The 18,824-nt window shown below is 38.8% G+C and overlaps 1 pseudogene; it reads left to right on the top strand.

The window, feature by feature from the left end:
- The window catches only part of LOC100617307 (ADP-ribosylation factor 4-like), a 107,636-nt pseudogene that overhangs the window by 82,806 nt on the left and 6,006 nt on the right, over positions 1–18,824 (top strand).

The following is an 18,824-nucleotide window of genomic DNA, read 5'->3' as shown; positions in this document are numbered from 1 at the left end:
AGTGTTTAACAAACATCATCTCATTTCAACCTCACTATATACCTGTGAAATGGAAGCTATTATTATTCCAATTTTATAGATGAAAAAACTGAGGCAAGGGTGAAGTCAAGATGGCAGCGTAGAGGCAGCAAACGTTCAGACCTCTGAAAAACCTTCCTTACCAATTGCAAACTAAATGCTACTAGGGGACTGAAAATCAAACCTAAGAAGAAGACAGAGCCAAGGAACACTCCTGCTGGACTCAATTTAAAAGGTATGCCCACAACACTCCCGTTTAAGAGGATGAAAGAAGGAAGGTCCCAGGACCCCTCCCCCACCTAAAACGCTAAGGGAGTACCTTGTGGGCAAAGCTGTGCCAGGCTCAGAGCACCCAACACAGGCAGTGAAGAAGCAGATAGAGGAGAAACACAGATCGTAGAGGGGGAGGCATAGTTACAGCAGCAGAGTCATTCTATATTGCTCCCCCCCTTCCCAAGGTTTTGGCCCCAGGGCACATCCAGCAACCCAGCCAGACTTAATCTCATCAAAGCCTCCAGAGGGTAGAGAAGCTCAAGCTCCAACACCCCTCCCCCACAGACTGCACTGAGAGATTTATTGACAAAATTCCAAGGGTGTAGGCAGAAAGAAAAGTCCAAAACCACACCCACAAAAAAATGAAAGGAGCAAAAGCTCAGGCAACAGCAGGGGAAGGGGTAAATATGAGCAAACAAGAGAAAAAGAAAAAGAAATTATAATCAACAACTTCTATAAAGACAAGGAACAAAGAGCAAATGAAACAGAGAAGGATGAGGAAACTCCAAGCAAAAAAAAAAGAAGAAGAAAGAAAGAAAGAAAGAAAAAAAAGAAAACCCAGCAAATTAGATACAGGTTTTGGAAGAACTCAAAATACAATTCAAAACACAATTAAGAGAAGCTGAAGAAAACTTTAAAAACAAGATAAAGTCATCTGGAAACAGAAGACAGTGTCTTGAAAGGCAAAATTAATCAGCTTGAAAATGAGGCAAAGGAGATGAAAGAGGAGGCAAAGAAGATGAAAGATGAACTCCAAAGAAAATCAAACCAGAAGGAGAAGGATGACCAAAAATCCAGGGATGAAATCCAGTCTTTAAGAACAAGAATACAACAATTAGAAGCAAGTGACTTTACAAGGCAGCAGGAACTATAAAACAAAATCAAAAGAATGAAAAAATTGAGGAAAATATGAAGCATCTCATTCGCAAAACAGAAGATTTAGAAAATCATTCCAGGAGAGACAACTTAAGAATCATTGGTCTACCAAGAAGTCCATGACAAAAGAAAAGTCCTAGATATCAAACAACAGGAAATTATCCAAGAAAATTGCCCTGATATTCTAGAAGAAGAAGGAAAAGTGGAGATTGAAAGAATTCACAGATCACCTCCTGTACTCAATCCCCAACTGACAACACCCAGGAATGTTGTAGCCAAATTCAAGAACTATCAGACCAAGGAAAAAATATTACAAGCTGCCAAGAAGTCATTCAGATATCATGGAACCACAGTGAGTATAACACAGTATCTGGCGGCATCTACACTGAAGGGCCGAAAGGCATGGAATATGATATTCTGAAAAGCAAGAGAACTAGGTCTACAATGAAGAATCAACTACCAAGCAAAACTGACTATATTCTTACAGGAGAAAGCATGGTCATTTAACAAAATAGAAGAAGTCCAAGCATTTGTAAAGAAAAAATGAGATCTGAACAGAAAATTTGATGCCCAAGAACAGAACTCAAGAGAATCATCAAAAGATAATTTAAAAAGAGTAAAAAAGAAAAACAAAGCAAAACAAAAAAAAAACTTTTATTTTAAGGGATCCAATAAGTTAAAATGATATGTATCTCTATAAGAAAAAAGATCATTGGTAACTCTTAAAAATTGTTACTATCACCTGGGCAGCTAGAAAAATTACACTAAGAGAGAACAGTATCAAACTGTATAGGATGAAATGCCAAGACATAAATATGTACATAGATATATTTAAGCATAAATAGATACATATGTGTGTTTATATATATATGTGTGTGTATATATATATACATACAAGTAGAGCTACAAAAAGATGTTAATACTAAAATAAATGGGAAAAGAAACAAAAGGGGGTAATTTTTTATGTCACAAAGAAGCTCATGGCGGGAGGGGGGAGAACATCAATACACTAGATGGGTAAAGAGGTTGGAGATAGGAAATACTCAACTCTTACGTGCATAGAAATTGACTCAAAGAGGGAAGAACAATCCAATCCATTGGGGCAGAGAATTGATTTGTGCCCTATAGGAAAGTAGAAGGGTAACAAACAGACTGGTGGAGAAGGAAGCAGTATAAGGGAGGGACAAGGTATGGGGGGGGGGGGTAATTTAAAAAGACTATAAAGAAAATAAGGGGGGAATAAGAAGGGAGGGGTAAGAAGGGAAGTAAAATAAGGGGGGAATTAGGGGACTGATTAAAAATAAAACATTGGTGTAGAAGGAAATAGTGAAAGAAGAAAAGGCAGGACTAGGAATGGGAATCAAAATGCTGGGAAATACACAGCTAGTAATCATAACTCTGAATGTAAATGGAATGGACTCACCCATAAAATGCAAGCAAATAGCAGAGTGGATTAGAAACCAAAACCCTACCATATGCTGTCAACAAGAAACACACGTGAGGAAGGTGGATTTGCATAGTGTAAAAGTAAGAGGATGGAGACAAATCTATTGGGCATCAACTGATAAAAAGAATGCAGGAGTCACAATCATGGTGTCTGACAAAGCCAGTGTAAAAATAGATCTAGTTAAAAGAGATAGGGAAGGTAATTACAACCTGATAAAAGGCAGTATAAACAATGAGGAAATATCGCTACTCAACATGTATGCACCAAATGGCATAGCATCCAAATTTCTAAATGAGAAACTAGTTGAGTTCAAGGATGAAATAGATAGAAAAACTATACTAGTGGGAGACCTGAACCTTCCTCTATCAGAACTAGATAAATCAAATAAAAAAATAAATAAGAAAGAGGTTAGAGAAATGAATGAAATCTTAGAAAAATTAGTGTTAGTAGATATGTGGAGAAAAATAAATAGGGAGAAAAAAAGGAATACATCTTCTTTTCAGCAGCACATGGTACATTCACAAAGATTGACCATGTATTAGGGTACAAAAACATTGCAAACAAGTGCAAAAGAGCAGAAAATAATAAATGCAACCTTCTCAGATCACAATGAAATGGAATAATAATTACTAAGGGTACATGGAGAGGCAAATCAAAAGTTAATTGGTAATTAAATAATATGATTCTCCAAAACTGGTTAATTAAAGAACAAATCATAGAAACAATTAATAACTTCATTGATGAAAATGACAATGATGAGACATCCTTTCAAAATCAATGGGATGTAGCCAAAGCAGTACTCAGGGGGAAATCCATATCCTTGAGTTCATATATTTACAAATTAGAGAGGGCAGAGGTCATTGAAGTAGGCATGCCAATTAAAAATCTAGAAAGTGAACAAATTAAAAATCCTCAGATGAAGACTAAATTAGAGATCCTAAAAATCAAAGGAGAAATTAATAAAATTGAAAGTCAAAGAACTGTTGACTTAATAAATAAGACTAGAAGCTGATACTTTGAAAAAACAAATAAAATAGGCAAAGTACCGGTCAATTTAATTTTAAAAAGTAAAGAAGAAAACAAAATTGACAGTATCCAAGATGAAAAGGGAGATCTCACCTCTAAAGAACAGGAAATTAAGGCAATCATTAAAAACTATTATGCTGACTTCCGGGTAAACATGGCTGCAAACTAGACGTGACTCCCTTCCCCTCCCTGGCACCGAATGAAATAGACTACATCAAAAGAGCATAAAAATCACCTTTGGAAGAACTGAGGGACTCTCCAGTATCCCACAGAAACGAAGGTACATGGGGTTTGAACATTTCCACACTATAAGGAGGAGGAAAAGCTCGCACAAAAACGTGAACTGAGCCGCCCCTTCCCCCCTACCCCCTCATCAAACCAGAGTAAGCTATCAGAGCGCTCACTGGGACAGCAAGTGAGTGAAGAGCGTCTCTGTCTGGGGGGGGCACACCAGGGTCCTTGGGATCTAAAGACTGCAAGGAAATGACCTCTCAGGGCAGTTTCACGGGACAATCCTGCGCTAAGCATAGGGGGCTGCGGAACTGAACTCCGGGGCGGTTGTGCTGAGCACCTGGGTGGAGCTGAGCACCTGAGTGGAGCTGAACACCTGGGCAGATGGGCTGAACACAAGGGCCCGTGCTCTAAGAAACCTCGGTGACTGGGAAGAACTAGTCTGAGGCAACCTAAATTCACTGAAAACCCACGCATACCACCCAGACCCCAGACCAAAAAAGAAAGTGGAATAAAATCACCAAAGGGATGGCTCACATGGCTCAAATCAAGCCTCCAAGAAGAAAGGGGGGGGGGAGTGACTATTGAAAACTTTTATGGAGGGAGTACCCAAGGAAAAGAAGAGAATGAGGATGAAATCCAAACAAAATCAGAACATGCCTCCCAAAATGGAAACTATCCACAAGCTCTGGAAGATCTCAAACTGGAGCTTACCCAAAAGATGGAAACCTTTTAGGGAAAAAAATGGGAAAAAGAGATCAGCAGTCTGATAGACAAGACTTCACAACTGGAGAAGGAGCTGGAAGGATCTAATAGAAGGGCAGACAAAGCTGAAAAGCAAAACCAGTCCCTAACGACCAGAATTAAGCAACTGGAAGATAATGAGCATGCCCAAAAGATGGAAACTTTTTGGAAAGAAAAATGGGAGAAAGAGATCAGTAGTATGATAGACAAGACTTCACAATTGGAGAAAGAGCTGGAAGCATCTAATAGAAGGGCAGACAAAGCTGAAAAGAAAAACCAGTCCCTAACAACCAGAATTAAGCAACTGGAAGACAGCGAGATTACAAAACAGCAAGAATCGATAAAGCAAAGCCAAAAAATTAATGAATTAGAAGAAAACATAAAATATCTCACTGAAAAGGTCACAGACTTGGAAAACAGAGGAAGAAGAGACAACCTCAGAATTATTGGTCTCCCCGAAAAACCAGAGATAAACAAAAACCTCAATGATATTCTACAAGAGATTATAGAAGAAAATTGCCCACATGTTCTGGAGCAAGGGGGCAAAATAGAAATAGAAAGGGTTCATAGAACACCCTCTATACTAAATCCCCAAAAGACAACCCCCAGGAATGTAATCGCCAAATTCAAGAGCTTCCAAGAAAAGGAGAAAATCCCACAAGAAGCCAAGAAGAGGAGCTTCAGATATAGGGGAGCTCCCATAAGGATCACACAGGACTTAGCGGCTAACACACTGAGACCACAAAGCATGGAACACGATATTTAGAAAGGCAAGAGAGCTGGGTCTCCAACCAAGAATCAACTACCCAGCAAAACTGACTATATACTTCCAGGGGAAAGTATGGGCATTCAACGAAATAGAAGATTTCCAAGCATTTGCTAAGAAAAGACCAGAATTTAGGGGGAAATTTGATATCCAATCGCAGAAAGCAAGAGAAACATGAAAAGGTAAATATGAAAGAAAGGGAAAAGGAGATAAATCTTATCTTTTTCTTTAAGTCAAACTCTCTTCTATAAGGACTACATTTACATCAAATTATATATATATATATATATATATATATATATATATATTAATATGTGGGGAAAATGTATTGTGTAACTCTCAAAAATTGTATGCATCATAAGAGTAGTTAGAAAAATCATGCATAGGGAAAGATTGGGGCATCAAGAAGATTTGGTGAAAGGAGGGGAAAAGAAAGAAAAAGGAAGGGGGAGAATCATCAATAATACTAACATTTATTTCAAGAAATGGGGGGGGCTAAATAGAATAATCTTTCCCATACAAAGATACACATGGGAAGGGGAGGGGAAGAACTCTCATATGAGAAAGAGAGGAAGAGAGCGTGAAGTAGAATTACTTAAACCTTACTCTCAGTGAAATCAAATCTGAGAGGGAACAACATTTAGATCCAGAGGGATCCTGAATTCTATCTTATCCAACAGGGTAAGAAAGAAAGGAAAATCAAGGAGGGGGAGGAGGGAGGGAGTATAAAAAGGGTGGGAAGGAGAAGGGGAGGGGAAGGGAGCATAAAAAGGGAGGGGCTAGAAAGGGAAGCATATCAAGGGAGGGGACTAGGGGGACTGACCTAAAGTAAATAACTGGTTCAAAAGGATATAGCTAAAGAAGAAAGGTCAGAACTAGGGGAAGATATCAAAATGACAGGGAATCCACAAGTTGAAAATCATAACTTTGAACGTGAATGGGATGAACTCACCCATAAAACATAGACAAATAGCAGATTGGATTAGAACCCAAAACCTACCATTTGTTGTCTTCAAGAAACAGATATGAGGCGGGTTGATATTCACCAAAAAAAAAAAAAGCCAAAGCAAAAATAGACCTGATCAAAAGGGATAGGGAAGGTAAATATATTCTGTTAAAAGGGAGTATAGACAATGAGGAAGTATCACTAATCAACATGTATGCCCCAAATGGTATAGCAACCAAATTTTTAATGGAGAAACTAGGAGAATTGAAGGAGGAAATAGACAGTAAAACCATATTAGTGGGAGACTTGAACCAACCATTATCAAATTTAGATAAATCAAATCAAAAAATAAATAAGAAAGAGGTAAAAGAGGTGAATGAAACCTTAGAAAAATTAGAGTTAATAGACATATGGAGAAAAATAAATAGGGACAAAAAGGAATACACCTTCTTCTCAGCACCACATGGCACATTCACAAAAATAGATCATACACTAAGTCACAGAAACACGGCACTCAAATGCAGAAAAGCAGAAATAATAAATGCAACCTTTTCAGATCACAAAGCAATAAAAATATTGATCAGAAAGGGTACATGGAGAGCCAAATCAAAAATTAATTGGAAATTAAATAATATGATACTCCAAAATCAGTTAATTAGAGAAGAAATCATAGAAACAATTAATAATTTCATTGAGGAAAATGACAATGGTGAGACATCCTTTCAAACCTTACCTTATGGGATGCAGCCAAAGTAGTACTTAGAGGAAAATTCATATCCATGAGTGCATATATTAACAAATTAGGGAGGGCAGAGATCAATGAATTGGAAATGCAAATCAAAAAACTTGAGAACGAACAAATTAAAAAACCCCAGAAGAAAACCAAACTAGAGATCCTAAAAATTAAGGGAGAAATTAATAAAATCAAAAGTGATAGAACTATTGAGCTAATAAACAAGACTAGAAGCTGGTACTTTGAAAAAACAGACAAAATAGACAAAGTACTGGTCAATCTAATTAAAAAAGGAAAGAAGAAAGGCAAATTAACAGCATCAAGGATGAAAAGGGGGACCTCACCTCCAACAAAGAGGAAATTAAGGCAATCATTAAAAACTACTTTGCCCAACTATATGGCAATAAATATACCAACCTAGGTGATATGGATGAATATTTACAAAAATATAAATTGCCTAGACTAACAGAAGAAGAAATAGATTTCTTAAATAACCCCATATCAGAAAAAGAAATCCAACAGGCCATCAAAGAACTTCCTAAGAAAAAATCCCCAGGGCCTGATGGATTCACCAGTGAATTCTATCAAACATTCAAAGAACAACTAACCCCAATACTATACAAACTATTTGACATAGTAAGCAAAGAGGGAGTTCTACCAAACTCCTTTTTTGACACAAACATGGTACTAATTCCAAAGCCAGGCAGGCCAAAAACAGAGAAAGAAAATTACAGACCAATCTCCCTAATGAATATAGATGCAAAAATCTTAAATAGGATACTAGCAAAAAGACTCCAGCAAGTGATCAGAAGCATCATTCACCATGATCACGTAGGATTTATACCAGGAATGCAGGGCTGGTTCAACATTAGGAAAACCATCCACATAAGTGACCACATCAACAAGCAAACCAACAAAAATGACATGATTATTTCAATAGACACAGAAAAAGCCTTTGATAAAATATAACACCCATTCCTATTAAAAACACTAGAAAGCATAGAAATAGAAGGGTTATTCCTAAAAATAAGAAACAGTATATATCTAAAACCATCAGCTAATATCATCTGCAATGGGGATAAACTAGATGCATTCCCATTAAGATCAGGAGTGAAACAAGGATGCCCATTATCACCTCTATTATTTCACATTGTACTAGAAACACTAGCAGTAGCAATTAGAGAAGAAAAAGAAATTGAAGGCATTAAAATTGGCAATGAGGAGACCAAGTTATCGCTCTTTGCAGATGACATGATGGTCTATTTAAAGAATCCTAGAGATTCAACCAAAAAGCTAATCGAAATAATCAACAACTTTAGCAAAGTTGCAGGATACAAAATAAACCCACGTAAGTCATCAGCATTTCTATAAAATTCCAACATAGCTCAGCAGCAAGAACTAGAAAGAGAAATCCCATTCAAAATCACCTTAGACAAAATAAAATACTTAGGAATCTATCTTCTGAGACAAACACAGGAACTTTATGAACACAACTAAAAACACTCTCCACACAACTAAAACTAGACTTGAACAATTGGAAAAACATTAACTGCTCATGGGTAGGATGAGCCAATATAATAAAAATGACCATCCTACCCAAACTCATCTATCTATTTAGTGCCATACCCATGGAACTTCCAAAATATTTTTTTACTGATGTAGAAAAAAACCATAACAAAGTTCATTTGGAATAACAAAGGATCAAGGATATCCAGGGAAATAATGAAAAAAAAAATTAAAGGAAGGAGGCCTTGTAGTCCCATATCTCAGACTATATTATAAAACAGTGGTCATCAAAACAATTTGGTACTGGCTAAGAGACAGAAAGGAGGATCAGTGGAATAGACTCGGGGTAAGTGATCTCAGCAAGACAGTATATGACAAACCCAAAGATCCCAGCTTTTGGGACAAAAATCCACTATTTGATAAAAACTGCTGGGAAAATTGGAGGACAGTGTGGGAAAGATTAGGTTTAGATCAATACCTCACACCCTACACCAAGATAAATTCAAAATGGGTGAATGACTTGAACATAAAGAAGGAAACTATAAGAAAATTAGGCAAACACAGAATAGTATACATGTCAGACCTTTGGGAAGGGAGAGGCTTTAAAACCAAGCAAGACTTAGAAAGAGTCACAAAATGCAAAATAAATAATCTAGAATACATCAAATTAAAAAGTTTCTGTACAAACAAAACCAATGTAACTAAAATCAGAAGGGAAGCAACAAATTGGGAAACAATCTTCATAAAAACCTCTGACAAAGGTTTAATTACTCAAATTTACAAAGAGCTAAATCAATTATACAAAAAATCAAGCCATTCTCCAATTGATAAGTGGGCAAGGGACATGAACACGCAGTTCTCAGCCAAAGAAGTCAGAACTATTAATAAGCACATGAAAAAGGGTTCTACATCTCTTATAATCAGAGAGATGCAAATTAAAACAACCCTGAGGTATCACCTCACACCTAGCAGATTGGCTAACATGACAGCAAAGGAAAGTAATGAATGCTGGAGGGGATGTGGCAAAGTAGGGACATTAATTCATTGCTGGTGGAGTTGTGAATTGATCCAACCATTCTGGAGGGCAATTTGGAACTATGCCCAAAGGGTGATAAAAGACTGTCTGCCCTTTGATCCAGCCATAGCACTGCTGGGTTTGTACCCCAAAGAGACAATAAGTAAAAAGACTTGTACAAGAATATTCACAGCTGCACTCTTTGTGGTGGCCAAAAATTAGAAAATGAGGGGATGCCCTTCAATTGGGGAATGGCTGAACAAATTGTTGTATATGTTGGTGATGGAATACTATTGTGCTAAAAGGAATAATAAAGTGGAGGAATTCCATGGAGACTGGAACAACCTCCAGGAAGTGATGCAGAGTGAGAGGAGCAGAACCAGGAAAACATTATACACAGAGACTGATACACTGGTACAATCGAACGTAATGGACTTCTCCATTAGTGGCAATGCAATGTCCCTGAACAATCTGCAGGGATCTAAAAAACACTATCCACAAGCAGAGGATAAACTATGGGAGTAAAAACACAGATGAAAAGCAACTGCTTGACTACAGGGGGGAAGGGGATACGACTGAAGAGAGACTCTAAATGAACACTCCAATGCAAATACCAACAACATGGAAATGGGTTCGAACCAAGAACACATGTGATACCCAGTGGAATTGTGCATCGGCTATGGGAGAGGTGGGGGGGGGGGGGGGGAGGAAAAGAAAATTATCTTTGTTTCCAATGAATAATGTTTGGAAATGACCAAATAAAATAATGTTTAAAGTTTAAAAAAAAACTATTATGACCAATTATATGGCAATAAATATGGAAATCTAGGTGATATGGATGAATACTTACAAAAACATAAATTGCTTAGACTAACAGAAGAAGAAATAGACTACCTAAACAACCCCATATCAGAAAAAGAAATTGAACAAGCCATCAAAGTACTCCCTAAGAAAAAATCCCCAGGTCCAGAGGGATTCACAAATGAATTCTATCAAACATTCAAAGAACAACTAACCCCAATGTTATACAAACTATTTGACAGAAGAAGCCAAGAAGAAGTTTTACTAAATTCATTTTACAACACAAACATGGTACTAATTCCAAAGCCAGGCAGGCCAAAAACAGAGAAAGAAAACTATAGACCAATCTCCTTAATGAATATAGATGCAAAAATCTTAAAAAAGATACTAGCAAAAAGATTCCAGCAAGTTATCACAAGGGTTATCCACTATGACCAGGTAGGATTCATACCAGGAATGCAAGGATGGTTCAATATTAGAAAAACCATCCACATAATTGACCATATTAACAAGAAAACTGACAAAAATTACATGATTGTTTCAATAGATGCAGAAAAAGCCTGTGACAAAATACAACACCTATTCCTATTAAAACACTAGAAATCATAGGAAGGAAGAAAAACAACTGCTTGAATACATGGGTTGACAAGGGATGTGGTTGGGGATGTAGACTCTAAATGAATATCCTAGAGTAAAGGACAACATGGAAATAGTTTCTGATCAAGGACACATATAATACCCAATGAAATTGCTTGGTGGCTGTGGGAAGGGTGGAGGAGGGGAGGGAGACAAATAATGTGATTCTTGTAACCAAGGAATAATATTCTAAATTGACTAAATAAATTAATTCAAAAGAAAAAACTGAGGCAAACAGTTTAAGTGACTTTCCCAGTGGGGTCATATAACTAGTAAGTCTCTGAAGCAAGACTTGAACTCAGATCTTCCTAATTCCAGGTCTAGCACTCTGTCCACTACATTCTCTAATATGGATACAGGGATCGTCTTAGATTTTTTAAAAACTAACCAATTTGAATTCAGTTCCTACCTCTGACACATATGGATTATAAATAATTTCTCCTTTTTTTTAAAACACTTATCTTTGGTCTTAGTATTAAGTCTAAGACAGAAGAATATCAAGGACTAAGCAATGGGGGTTAAGTGACTTGTCAAGGGTCATTTATCCAGTGAAACTATCTCAGAGCCCTCAGAGAAAGAGGAAAGGGGCAAGTCGGATGTCAGAACACACACACTAAGGTCTTTGAATGATTAAGGAAAGTCTGTGATCTGAGCTAGGCGAGAGTTGCTGAGAGATCAAAGGCAAAATCCAACCCAAGTCAAGTGATAACAATAAAGTGAATTCTACCTTGAAAAGGATCCAAGAAAGCCTAAAGATAGCAAAATCAAGGGCTGGTGTGGCTCTGGCTGACATCCTGCAATGTCATGGCACACTATGGGGAGCATTGTTTCCTTCATGTCCCTGAGCCAGGAGCCTACTGGGTAATTCAGAGACTTTGAACCACTGTAAAATTCACATGGAATGAGATGGGATCCTTGTTTTAAAGAGAAAGGAGCCTATATCCTAGCTCAAACCATAAATAAAAGGGCAAAATCCAACAAAAGAAAAATGAGACTGGAGCTTTTATTCCACTGTCTCACTAGGCAACAGGTCCTTTATCTGAAGAGATAGTTTAATCTGGCTGCTTTTGGAGACAAAGATATGAAAAATGGAAAAGCATTTAATTAATGGACTGTCTCTCTTGGTGAGCGGGTAGGATTAGAGAAGAGATTCCCATGAATGGATGCCAAGGCTGATTGCAAAGAAAAAGAGATTTACAGATTTTTACCTGGAAGAGATTTTGGAGGTCATCTAGTCTACCCCCCACACACACACACACACACTTTAAAGGTGAAGAAGTTGGAGACTCTGAGAGAGGAGACAAGTCCAAAGTCACAACAGTGGCCCAAGGCTGAGCCTAGATCTGAATCCCAGTCCTTCCACTCTCCACCTATTGCTAACTCCAGACGGGGTACTCTAGTCTCCACCAATCCTTCCAATTTATTATTTCCTACTATGTCAAAACATTTTAACTAAGCCTCCCACACACAAAAGAAACTAGCTACAAAAGAATGGGCAATGAGGGAGATGGGGAGTAGAATCCAAGAGCAGAGGGATAGACAAATGGAATCAACTGGCTGGTTTCTATCCAAATGTACCTAATTATAAGAGTGACTTGGCTGGTAGGATGATGGGTGGAAAGCAGCCTGTTGGCTAATGATCTTTTCTTAGCAACTTCCCAAGATTTCCTTAGTGTAGGTGCCTACCCCAGTTACACACACACACACACACACACACACACACACACACACACACACACACACACACATCCCTTTTGTGGCTTTCTGGGGTAACCCTTCTCCCTCTTTTACTTGGTAAACGTATCTCTTAGGTATAAAGATATCTTCTTTTCACCTTTTTTCCCCACCCCATAGGCTTACCTCAGTTATAACTAAGGTGAAAGATTTCTTCTTAGTTCTGGTGTCAGAAGAAGATCCAAATCTGAGCGGTCCAGGAGAGAGGATCTAAAACCTACAGTAAGCCTGGAGCCTAGAGATACAGAAAGCTTTACATCCATCACTGTAGCTATCTTTTACCCAAGTACCATCTTGTTCCAGGGATAATGTGGTATAGAATATAGAAAGTGGCCTCAAAACCAAGATCTGATTTCAAGTCTTACCTTTGATACATACTGGCTGGGTGACCCGTGGCAAGTCCCTCTTAGTGTTCTGGGCAACTCTTTATGACTATAAATTACAGAGAAAATGCCAGCCTGTTTTGGTAGGGAACAAGAGACAAACATTTAATAAACTGATGGTCAGCTAGGTGGATCAGTGGATTGAGAAACAGACCTAGGAGGTCCTGGATTCAAATAAGGTCTGAGATATCTGTTAGCTCTGTGACTGGGCAAATTATTTAACCCCCATTACCTAGCCCTTACCCCTCTTCTGCCTTGGAACCAACCTATAGTATTAATTCTAAGATGGAAAGTAAGGGTTTAAAAAAAACTACTATGTGCTAGGCACTGTGCTAAGCACTATTTAATTGGTCCCTCACAAAACTGAGAGATATGTGCTATTATTATACCTATTTTATAGATGAGGAGATTGAGGCAAACTAAGGCCAAGTGACTTGCCCTGGGTCATTTAGTTAACAAGTGTCTGGGTTTGAGTTTTAACCCATATCTTCCTGACTCCAGAGCCACTGAGTGCTTTATCCACTCTTCCATTTAGGTGCAAGTTTCCTTACCTTATAGTTCCCTATGCCAAAAAAAGCATAGATTTAGTTCCTAAGTACTTCCTTTGCTGCACCTAAAGAAAACAAATAGGAATAACACAGTTAAATCAGTTTTAAAAGATCCATTGAGTTCTTCCTGTCCAATGGCTATTAAAGTTTCATCTCAAATCACAATGCCATTTAAAAAATAAAGAAAGAGGGGGCAGCTGGGTAGCTCAGTGGATTGAGAGCCAGTCCTAGAGACGGGAGGTCCTAGGTTCAAATCTGGCCTGAGAGACTTCCCAGCTGTGTGACCCTGGGCAAGTCACTTGACCCCCATTGCCTAGCCCTTACCACTCTTCTGCCTTGGAGCCAATACACAGTATTGACTCCAAGACGGAAGGTAAGGGTTTTAAAAAATTAAAAATCATTGCACTCAACACTTGACGTGATGGAAAGGGCTTCTTCTTCTCTGATTTGAACCGTGATCTTTCTTTTCTTTCTAAGTCAATGAGGACCAAGTCAGACACTCTAGCTTGCCCTTTTAGTTTAAAATGATTGACCTCCCCCATGCCTACTCTCTCTTTCCCAACTTTTCTTTTAACCCTTACCTTCTGTCTTAGAATAGATATTAAGTATTGATTCTAAAAGCAGAAGAGCAATAAGGGCTAGGCAAACTGGGTTAAGTGACTTGCCCAGGGTCATACAGCTATGAAGTGTCGGAGGCCAGATTTAAAACCCAGACTCTCCATCCACTGTTGTGCTACCTCGCTGCTCCCCACAATTTCTTAATAATACCTGAGACTTTTACACTGTTTTTAAAATTTGTAAAGTAATTTATATTGATGATGGTATTCAAGCTTCAAGACAACCTAGTGAGGTGGGGGACTAACTCTTTCCCCCATTTTAAAGATAAGGAAACTGAGGCTAAGATGTGCCCATCATCACACAGCTAGAGAGTATCTGGAAGGCACACAAAACTGCATGTACACATACACAGAGTAAGACATGGGAGCCCTTCCCTTGGGTCTCTCCCCCTTTGTCCATCCCTCTCTGCAATGTTCTGAACAGAACCAACTCCCTGCACCTGAGGCTTTTTATTCTTCTCTCTCCCTCTCCCCTGGCAAAGAGCCAAGCTGGCAGCTTCAGGAAGGGGGCTGGGCTCTACTGTGGGCAACCAGCTGGAGGCTGGGGGAAAGAGGGAAACTACACTGCCTCAAGCCCCTCACTCTGCCATCCAACCATGTGCTGGCTCCACCTGACTGGGCTTTTCTCGCTGAGCTTTCTTTTGTTTCTCTTATTATTTCTCTATTTTCTCTTATTATTTTATTTTATTTCTCAAGATACCTGGAGAAGAGTTTCTCTTTAGGGTTCCTAGAGATTGTGCATAGCACAAGCACAAAAGCAAAATGACAATTACTTTTATTGATAAACAAAGTATGTGTAAAACATTCTTATATGAGTGTTAGGAGCTAAAGGCTTGTATAAACTGAAATATTTTGTAAACTATAAAGCACCATTACAAATATGGCCTATTTTATACACCAATTACAAAATCAACAAAAACCATATATTGCAACAGTTTCTAAATGGTGCTTGTTAAATAACTCAAGTTTTTACTACTCAATAAAATAGTTGGGTTTAAAAAAACCAAGCCTTAGATTGAATTATAAGACAGAAGCACAATAAGGGCTAAGCAATTGGGGTTAAGTAACTTATCCAGGGTCTTAATAAAATAGTTGTTGTTATTATTTTTAATTCACTGAACTTGTTCAGTCATATCTGTCTCTTTGTGACTCCATTTAGGTTTTCTTGGCAAAAATACTAGAGTGGTTTGACATTTTCTTCTCCAAGTCATTTGACAGATGAAGAAACTGAGGCAAACACGGTTAAATGAATTGCCATAGAACACACAGCTAGTAAGTGTCTGAGTACATATTTGAACTCAGGATGATGAATCTTGCTGCCTGGCATTGTGCCACAAAGCTACCCAACACTGAACATAGAGTCAGAAACCCTGATTTCTAGTCCTAGCACTGCAAGTAACTATGTGACTGTGGACATATCATTTAGTCTCTATAGGCCCATGGTTCTTTTTTTAACTTAATGATTGTATTAAATTAACCAAATGACTACAGGCATACCTTCCACATCATGACTTTCCATATCTTGACTTCTGAGGTCGATATAAGAAATTAAATGGAATTTTGTCTAGTTTTGCAGAAGGAGCAGACAACATGTAAAGGTTAGCAATTGACATAGAAAAAGTTTAGAAACTCGGAAATGGAAGGAAGGAAGGAAGGAAGGAAGGAAGGAAGGAAGGAAGGAAGGAAGGAAGGAAGGAAGGAAGGAAGGAAGGAAGGAAGGAAAGGAGGGAAAAAGGAAAGAAGGAAAAGAGGGAGGGAGAGAGGGAGGGAGGGAGGGAGGGAAGAAGAGTGAGCCTGACTTCCTCTCTGGTACAAAGGAGAGGCCAAAAAAATTTTACACAGATTTTCTAGATCTTAGGAGCACCATGCACCCACCCCCGCCACCCGCTCAATGTGGAAGGGATACTTGTATTTACTAAACTCCTATGTATCAGTCAGCATCAGACACTAGAGATACAAACTTAAAGAATGAAACAATCTACTCTCAACGAGCTTACTTCTAATAAGGAGAAATAAAGTTAATAAATGCAAACATGCACAAGGTTATTTGAAAGAATGACAACACTAGCAGCTGGGAAGATCAGGAAAGTGTTGTAAGAAGAAAGAAGGCTAATTTGACTAGATGGAAGAATGTGGTAAAGGAAATGGTGTTCAATGAGGCTAGAAAGATAGATTGATTCGAGTTCTCAAAGCTAAACAGGAGAGTTTTATATTTTATCCTCAGGGCAACAGACAGCCACTGGAGTTGTTTGAATAGGGGAGTCCCACAGTCAGGTCTGCACTTAAAGAAAATGACTTTGTCAGCAATGTGTAGGATGGATAGAGCGGTAAGAGACTGGAGGCAGGAAGCCCACTGAGAAGTGAGGAGGATGGGAATCAAGGTGATAGCTGTGTGAGTAGGGAGAAGGGGTTGGGTGGGAGAGATGCTGTGAAGAGAGAAACAGCAAGATTTGATAACTATTTGGTTATGAACGTTAGATTAAGGGCAAGCAGGAGTCTGGGATCATTCCAAGGCTACTAAATAGTTCCTAAGGCTCCTGTCAACATCTCTGATACATAATAAAATCCAAAGGGAGTCCTCAGCCTTCTCCCTGTTTCTTAAGGGCCTCCAGTAACTCAATTACTTAAGGGCTATTATAGACTGAAGTGAAAATATTCTATATCTCTAGGTACCAGGCTTAAATTAGGTTTAAGAGTTTGATCTTTTCTGCTCCCAGGCCATTCTGACTTGGATCAACTTCTGTGAAATAGGGCCCAGAAGGGAATCTTCCCCTTTGGAAACAACATAAATGGGGAGAAAGGTGAAAATAACCCACCAATTCCCATGTAGGGGACAAGCCAGCCAACTAAAAGGGGGAAAGGAATTGTCTCAGATCTCTACAAGAGAAGGAACGTTTAGAAGAAAGAAATCCTATCAACAAAGCAATGGGTTCAAATCAAGAAAACATCTAATGCCCAGTGGACTTACGCGTCGGCTATGGGGGGTGGGGGGGGGAGGAAAAGAAAATGATCTATGTCTTTAACAAATAATGCTTGGAAATGATCAAATAAAATATATTTTTAAAAAAAGAAGAAGAAAGAAATCCAGAATACTCTAAATAAGGGGGCAGCTAGATAATCTCAGTGGATTGAGAGCCAGGCCCAGAGATGAGAGGTGCTGGGTTCAAATTTGAACTCGGACACTTCTTAGTCACTTAACCCCATTACCTAGATCTTACCATTCTTCTGCCATAGAACCAAAAGCTAACATTTCAGAACTGATTGCACACTAAACTATTAGCTGCTACAGAGACCAAACTATATTTCATCTAGACTTTGCACCACTCTGAGAAATAAACACAATGTCCTACATATGCATGCACATATACAAACATAGTTATGTACAATGGGCTTTGGGGCTTTTGGGAAAATAAAAGATGAACAGCACATATACATAAATATAATATATGTGTATAGTATGTGTACATATATGTGTGCATGTATTATGTATGCATTTACATGTGGTGTGCATGCATTGTATAAATACATATACATATATATTCATTCCCAAAGAGGACCAATGGCATCATGGGGAACTGTCTTGACTTTCGCATGAGCTGGATTTAAGTGAGGCAGAATTGTGCAAAGTTGCCAGCCCCATCTCTTCCAGAGTCATCAAAGTCCATTGGCAAGATGAAAATCAAGATGATGGGTGATGGCTTGAGATGCAGTGAATGACCTGGATGTCTTTGATGGCTGGTCAAGCTCTAAGCTTCCCACACCATCTGCCTCACGTGCCTGGGCTGTACATCCCTCTAATTCACTGGCATGTCTGAGTCCTGTCAGTTACTCTACAATCTGCATAAATCCATCTGCTGAGATGGTTTTACCAAGATGTGACTATTGAGCACATTACAACTTTTTGGAGCCACAGGTGAGAGGTGTGTGAATGGTGGACACCAGAGGTGGATGAGGAGCCCTGAAAAGGGTTTGGCAAGCCCTCAAATCATAGGTCTAGTTCTCCCTAGACACCCCATACAGATATATTATCTGAATAAACAGAAGCATACAGATATATTTATGTGTATATATACACGTACATACTGCTGGATGCAAATGAAAAGTCTCAACCCTCTTAGCCTTTTGAAATTCACAGGGTCATTCTTTAGCTGAAGGTCGGCTGGTTGTTGTCCTTCGTACACAAAGGGGACCAAAATGATATCCCTGTCAGGGTCAATGTACAGTGAGGGCTTGGAAGACCCTACCACAGATCAGGTACAAAGAGCCTATATGAATAGTTAGAATAAAGATGTCTCTAAATATACACATCTCACATTTCTTTTGAGCTACTGCCATTCTGCTTTGCTCATAGAGCTCAGTGCCTTCCTTGATGTGGGGCCACCATGTTGGATGTCCAGTTGCCAGTGCCTCCCATGTCTCACAATTAATACCCAGCCTGAGAGTGTCTGGGAACCTAAAGGAGAAAGGGTTCAAGCCAGGTTTCTAAGAGGGAAGCACTTAGAGGGTGAGGGGAAGAAGAACCTC

Source organism: Monodelphis domestica, chromosome 2 (genome assembly GCF_027887165.1).
Source record: "Monodelphis domestica isolate mMonDom1 chromosome 2, mMonDom1.pri, whole genome shotgun sequence".
Classification (NCBI taxonomy): Eukaryota; Metazoa; Chordata; class Mammalia; order Didelphimorphia; family Didelphidae; genus Monodelphis; species Monodelphis domestica.
Note: the sequence above shows the minus strand (reverse complement) of the source record. Positions and strands in the feature narration are given on the sequence as shown.